Source organism: Macadamia integrifolia, chromosome 2 (genome assembly GCF_013358625.1).
Source record: "Macadamia integrifolia cultivar HAES 741 chromosome 2, SCU_Mint_v3, whole genome shotgun sequence".
NCBI lineage: Eukaryota > Viridiplantae > Streptophyta > Magnoliopsida > Proteales > Proteaceae > Macadamia > Macadamia integrifolia.
Window position 1 is genome coordinate 5,255,464 of NC_056558.1, and position 7,516 is coordinate 5,262,979.

At 34.1% G+C, this 7,516-nt stretch overlaps 1 long non-coding RNA gene across 1 annotated transcript; it reads right to left on the bottom strand.

Annotated features, from left to right (window-relative positions):
- Positions 1 to 4,397: 4,397 nt before the first annotated feature.
- LOC122061391 lies at positions 4,398 to 7,275 on the bottom strand. Its single transcript, XR_006134638.1, has 3 exons — positions 7,139 to 7,275; positions 5,177 to 5,238; positions 4,398 to 4,485 (listed from the first exon to the last, which is right to left on the bottom strand). It is a non-coding gene; the product is annotated as an uncharacterized LOC122061391 (long non-coding RNA).
- Positions 7,276 to 7,516: the final 241 nt, after the last annotated feature.

Here is a 7,516-nt window from a genome sequence, read left to right on the forward strand (position 1 = left end):
GACAAGGCTGGACAAGTTTTTTTGATTTTGTTCTTGATGTGGAATGGACATGTGGGCAGATTTCTTTTTCTTGATTTTCATTTCTGTTTGACACTGTATTCAATAGGGTACCGAGGGATTTCCTGATTTTAACTTGGTCTCAGTTTTTGTCAACCTGAACATAATGAACTGCAACACACATACAAACACAAGTCATAATTAGTTAGGGGCTTTCACTCAATTTGATATATATTCATATTGTAATATATTGGGTGATATCTCATTTTCACCTGGAATTACCTATCACATTGAGCTTAATGAATGGTCAAAACACCTTGTGTAAGTCATGTCCAAAACTTACAATTTTGTGTTATGTTGTTTGTTATGATTAGTGTTTTTCTACTGCACCTGATAGTAGAATAATGGAATTTTTTTTTATTAGTGAACAATAGTAATCTCTTTACTGGGAAGGGCCTTGAAACTTTTCTTCTCAGAGGTGCTTGTTGCTTCTCTGCTGTTGTTTCTAGGCAGAGCATATGCAGGTTCGTGGGTCTATCTTCGGCGTCTCGTTGAGCACACAAAATCCCAATAGAGAACTAGAGATCAAAATGGGGAAAATAGAGAAGAGAAAAAAAAAAAACAAAAACAAAAACAAACAAACATATCTTCTCGCCTGCGACAGAAACTGGATGGGAAGCACTACTCGCCGGCGACAAAAGGAGAGGTATTTTCCAGCGACTGCCCTCTCTATCTCTGCTGGAACTCGTCTGAACCGTTGGTAGCAGGTAGGGAGAAGAGGAGAGAAGGAGAGAAAGAGAGAAGGAGAGAAGGATAGATAAAAGGGTAAGGAGGGGTATTTTTGGGATAATGAAAAATGTCTAATTTATCAGTTTTTACTCATAAGGGCAAAAACGTCATTTCAAAGCATCATGTAACGTTGACTGACGGTAGGGGGTCCGAGTCCAATTTGGTGAAAGAGAGGGGGTGTCCCTCTAATATTGGCATTCTCCAGGGGGTGGCGTTGTAAATTACCCTTTTATTAATTACACTTGAATATCCAATATGTGGGTTATACTTTTTTCCTCATCCATTAAAGTAAATGCAGACTTGAAGTGACATGGTCTGTTTTACGTAGGGTGGAATTGGGCGGCCCAGCCAGCACAACTCATGTTTGGGTAGGCTTGGGCTGGGCTGGGAATTTTGGTCCAGGCCCAAGCCATTTATTTGGTGTATTTAGTACTATTTTCAAGTATATCATATCATATCATACTGATGTTTTGTTTGTATATTTTTCACTAGTTGAAAATATCATTAATGAAACCGAAATCTTAGAAACTTAGATTTAATAAATAGAAGAATAATAATAAAAACAAAGACCTCCTCTCTCTCTTCTTTATCTCTTTTGTGGGTTGTTTTCCATAGTCTTCAAGTGGATTAGGAGTACTTATTCCTTATATCTACTCATGATATCATTGAATATGGGCCATCTAGCAATCAAGTATGATTTTCTACACTTTAATAGGTAATTCTTTTATGCATAAAAAATGTCAAATTACTTATACCAGAGAAGTAGATATTTATAATATATCTACTATTTCCTGTTATGCAAACTCATACTGTTATTTATTAAGTTCTATCTTGTCTTGATTTTTTTCCTTTTTGGTAAGACTTGATCTTTGGGTTTGCTGTTTTATAAGATGATTTTTGCTTGTGCAACTACAGAATTCGAAACTGATCAGCTGACCTTGGGAATCGGATTGTGCAAATTGAAGTTGCAGTTCTTGGCAGCCGAGAATGTCACTAGAAAATAAATTTGGAAGAATGAGAGAGGAATGTGTCAAATGTACTAATATCTTTGCTTGATTGATAAAAGTATGAATGTGGTCTTGGGACACCAAGGTTTTGAAAAGTCAAGAGAATAAAGTGAAGCTAGGTATATTTGCAGGTGAATTGATAAGTAGAAGATGTTTTACTAGAAGTTTTTCATTGATCTGATCAAGAGCTGAGTAAGAGCTAGGCTTCTCAGTGTGTTCTGTTTTTGTTTTAGAAATATAATTTGGCAGATCCTAGTTGTTTCCAAGTGTTGGTTTACTCTATCATGTTTTATATTTGGGAAACTCATTTGAATGATCCAATCATGATACACTTGTTTAGTTTGCTTATCTCACTCTATTGCATGAAACGATGATGTGATTATTCTGACGATTGTATAGATAGTAAATTCCTTCAATTCATACGTAATATTTCATATTCTAATTCGATCAAACACCCTCTAATGTATTAACATTCATCTTCGTGTATACCCATGTATGTCTATGGTACTTCAGTCACTATTATGCACTCTTCCATAATCCTAAATTTTATACCATTATTTTTCTGTTTCATATTCTAACTCAATCAAATACCCTCTAATGTATTAATATTCATCTTTGTGTGTATATATATATATACTAGTAAAAATTACACGTGCAAATACACGTGTGGCCACATGTCTAGGGTGAGAGGATTTGAAAGAGAGATAGAGTTTGAGAGAGAGAGAGAGAGAGAGAGAGAGAGAGAGAGAGAGAGAGAGAGAGAGAGAGAGGGTGTCCAGCTCAAAATAAATAATATAACAAATGTTATCATCTATCAATGATGCACTTTTTTTCTTCTCTTTTTTCTTCCCTTTTTTTGGTTAAAGCAAAATTATTTTCATGGATCACAAATAAGCTGAATATGTGAATATGTATACATGGATATTAAAAATGTTATCCTGACTTTGGAGGGCATTCTACTTTAGTATGCGTTGTTTGTTTGACGCAATGTTCTTGGAACTGAAGTTTATTTATTTTCAATGTTAGACAAACTCAGAGGGAAAAAGTATCTTGAAAGGTCTATAGGGCATTATGAGTGGCACAATAATGCTTCGAGATGAAAACCAATAGTGTTAGGAAAATGATTTGATTCATCATTCTTCAATATTACAAATTAAAACCAAAATGATTTGTTCTGTAATTTTTTATTTAATATAAAGTATATAGGAGAAGAATAGATATGCCGCCAATATCAAGTAAGCTAGCGGATAGCACCAATAGGATCACATGATGAAGTATAATTCAGGAAGGATATAAGGGTCATTTCAGAAAAAAGAGAAGAGAGATATAGACACAATGGGTGTTAACATATTTGATATCGGCGGCATACCCAACCTTTTCCCAAAGTATATAGAATAATTTATAAAACCGAAATCACAAGAAAATTACTACAATTTAAAACACAAACGGATAATTAGGCTACTTTATAGGAAAACCTTGAGCAATATCACCGTACCTTCTTCTCCTTAAATTGTCATTGAAACAAGTGATAGCTAATTAGAGCATTACAAGGAACTTCTGCAATGAGCACAAATATCAAAATAAGTAGTCAGATAAGATGGCAAAATATGGTTGAATCGGCTAAATAAATTTTCATAAAAATCATTAGAAAAAAATAAAGTAACCTTCAATGCCTTTATAGTTGATAAGATCATGAGAGCTTAATGCAGAAAAAAAATAAAGATTCATAGAAAAAAAAAAAGTAATAGCCTATCCTACGAATTGAGAAATTTCATAGTATCTTCAACTTAAATATTGATAATGACAAAGAATTTGAGAGAAATATTTCATATTGCCGACATCTTTCAGAGTGTCGACAAAGCTGCAGAGAAGTCCGACTTCCAATCATCGTTTCAAGAGTGGGTTTAGTCGTTGTTGCTCAGTGCTAGAGTTGTGCCAACATTGTTGCTCTCAAATATTAGAGATTGGATTCGGTCCAAGACAAGTCGAGGGAGTGTGGTAGTGAAGTGAACTAAGAAGAGAACTGCGAGAGAGAGAAAGGGAATTAGAAAAATTTCTATCTATCCGCAATAATGACAAAGGGATTTGAAAGAAATAATTCATATTTTTTACCAATTTTAGATTTAGATACTCAAGGAAGAGTTAATCCTTGGAAGCACTTTGGTAAACTACATGATATCACTTACACTGCATAAGATGAAAAGAAAAAGCTCTATTGCAATTGAAACTATCAACTCTTCGAACTCTCAATCAATGATAAGGACCTGCAACAATTCCAATATTTTTTAAAAAATTTATTCTAAATATATAGGTAAACTAAGAAAATTGGAACTATAGGAACGAAAAGAAGTCCAAGAACAAAAGAACTATGAAAAAAAAAAAAATTTCAATGCATAGGTTTTGATTCAGACATGGTATATATTACATTAAAAACAACTTTAAGACCATCCATAAATGCATTCAAAACATTGATACGGGTAAAGAAAATCTATCCTTCTGCCAATGTGTCATATCCATTAATATAAAAATTAATAAACGCAAAAAAGATTTATGAGGAGCAGAATCCATACCAAGGCGATATTGCTTGAAGGTCCCATTAATAGGGTAGGGAGCCTTGGAAGTCCGATCCAATAGCCATGACTCTCTAATTGCCATGGAATTGGGTCAACTTCTTTCTTCACCCATTATAACACTGAAGAAATAAAAAACAATCAGAAATTAAAAACAATCTAATATTCAGACTTGATATAAGTTGATAAAAACAAATTTAACACGTATTACTGAGAAATTTACAATTCCAATGTGTAATTTTTTTTTCTCACAAACCCCTTACCTCTTAGAAAAATAAAAAATTTCTTGAGACATTGTGTACAAGGAGTCAAGAGAGGCAATAAAAAGCTTGCTAAGCATTATAAAAGTTGTAGAGAAACACTTCCAAAAAATAAAGGCTGCAATAAAAGGGTTACTAAAAAAATGGAAGAAGGCATAACAGAGGAGTCAACACCGCAAGGTCCGCAACCATCTAGAGAGTGTCTTTTTCCCACTTATGTTTTGGTTTAATTGTATGTTTTCTTCAAAAGTATCACTACTGAGGTCTAGCAGCTCTGAAAAGTCTTCTGGCCCAAAGTTATGAACAACATCACTAATAACTTCAATTTTATGAAGGCCTTGGGAGGTAGGCACTTCAGCATCCCTATGACTGGATGCTTCTGTTTGATCTATTGGACCAAGTTTTGAAACACCCACACCTTTGTTTGTTGGAGCTGAACGAGGGACATTACATAAAAAAGATATCATGTTATTTCTGTCTTGCATTTTTTATTCCTATAAATTCAAAAATGCAATCATAGGATGAAGAAACACAGGATATAGAAGAAACATACTCTTCTTCCATTGGACTAATTTCTAGAATCTTTGTAGGAGGAGGTATATCCATTCTAATATCCTATAAAAAGCAAAAAAGTCCCTGTCAAATGTTGAATAGTACTTGGCATTCAAAATATCAGAAACTATAAGTATCATGACATAAAAAATTTGCTAAAGACTTTAGACCTCATTAATGAAGAAAGTAATATAAGGATTTCATTCAGCAGGGATCTGATTTGTAAACAAGATAAAACCAAACATTCACTCATAGATTGTACAATTCCAATATATTTTCAAATAGAACATTAAAGAAAAAATAAAAAAATAAAAAAATTTAAGTACCAATCCAAGACTAAAACCTGTCAATGTAATCTCTTCACAGCTCTTAAGATGATTATTTGGTGATCTGAGAAGCAAAATACAAACATTAAATCAACAAGTTGAAACAGAACATAAGATACACATAGGATAGCATGACCAAAAAAATATTACCCATCAACAAATCATCCAAATTCCAAGCATCAAGCTCAAATGTTTCTAAGAAAGTGACAGCATAAAATGGAGCATGAATTGCATCCTATGGTAGATTAACATCTCCTGAGCCAAAGAAAATATTTAATGATTGCCATATCATATTGCTGTCATGCCAAAGATACTCCACCTTCTTTGAATAGATAACACCACCACCCAATAGAGGGTGCATTGAAAATCTTAGCACAATTGGGATTTCTGGGAACATTATACATTCTAAAGGCACCATCAGAAGAAAACAATAGGAAGAAATTAACTCAAGTAAAAGAAACACATGTTAAACATTGCATACACATTGAATCAAATAACACGTAGAATATTCTCATAATAAACTACCAATAAATAATACAAAGGGATGGCAACAAATCGTTATCTCGAGATGGTTGATTCAATCTCCATATCCAATAAAAACATACATGCAAATGCACGTGAGGACAGAAATTACTAAAAAAAAATCAAAATTACATGTGTTGTCTTACGTTGTGTGTGTGTGTGTGTGTGTGTGTGTGTGAGAGAGAGAGAGAGAGAGAGAGAGAGAGAGAGAGAGAGAGCATTGATGATCATTGAAAGATTAAATAAGCATTGTTACAAGCAAGGGCAAGATGATATGAATATTTAGAAATAAAGTATCATCATGATATAGATCCAAAATTGTCCTAACAACTCTGTTGTATAGCCCCAAGTTTATGTCTTCATTTTGAGAGAGAGAGAGATAACAAGAAACATAAGTTAGAATGAAGGGGGATGTGAGGGATGCATTCATGTTAGAGGATTTGAGTAATAAGATCTTAAGATTTAATGGCAAAAATAATATAAAAAGATAAAAAAAAAATCTCAAGATACCATGTTCACATGAAGAAAAATAATAATCAATGAGAGAGAGAGAGAGAGAGAGAGTTACATAATGAAAATTTTAACCAGTGAAATAGAGAGAGAGAGAGAGTAAAATATAGTATGTAAGTCTCCTACATCTGTAACGCAACTTTGAAATTTAAAATTATTCTAAAACGACTCAATTGCCAATATTTGAAATCTCTCTCTCTCTCTCTCTCTCTCTCTCTCTCTCTCTCTCTCTCTCTCTCTCTCAAACACTATCTCCTATTTGCCTTTAAATGGAACTCCTTCTCAATTATTGAATTGATCAATGCCGTTTTACTAAAACAAACTTTAATTGACTATTAATCCATACAATTAAATATGGATGTGTTAATCATTAATCTTCAACCCTCTTCTAATATCATTAATCCATACAAAGAGATGGCAACAAAGCAATGTGGGACGGAGATGAAGATGGGTAAGAGAAGTAAGAAGGGGTTTTATCAAGTTCAGTTGCAGAAGTAGAGAGGGATGATTCCATCAATACCTCAGCCTCTGCGTATCGTCAAAGAGCAATACCAATGTTTAGGAGAGACTGAACGTAACAGAGTTGAGCAGCGGCAAGAGAGTACCTTGAATCGATTGCTTGTTTGATAAATCTCTTCCGCTCCTTACATAGCCGAAGCGCCTCGTTATTCTTACTTCTAAAACTCGAATCACCTATTTCGCACTCGCAAAAGCCCACTCCAAGAAACAAAGTTCATTTTCGAAACTCCCGCTTAAATGATCGCTTTTAAAAACTGTTCGTCGTGGTTGCTTCCCTTGAAATCCACCGTTTCAGGGGAATGCAATAGCAAGCATTGAAATATTTAAGAGGAAAGACCCAGTTAAATGTAACCAACCTTCTCAAACCAATGGAGTCCACTGAAATAACCAATGGTGGCAAAGATGGCTCCATTCTAGATGACGGCTTGATGAGCAAGGGAATGGCTGTTAATGAAGACTCCATT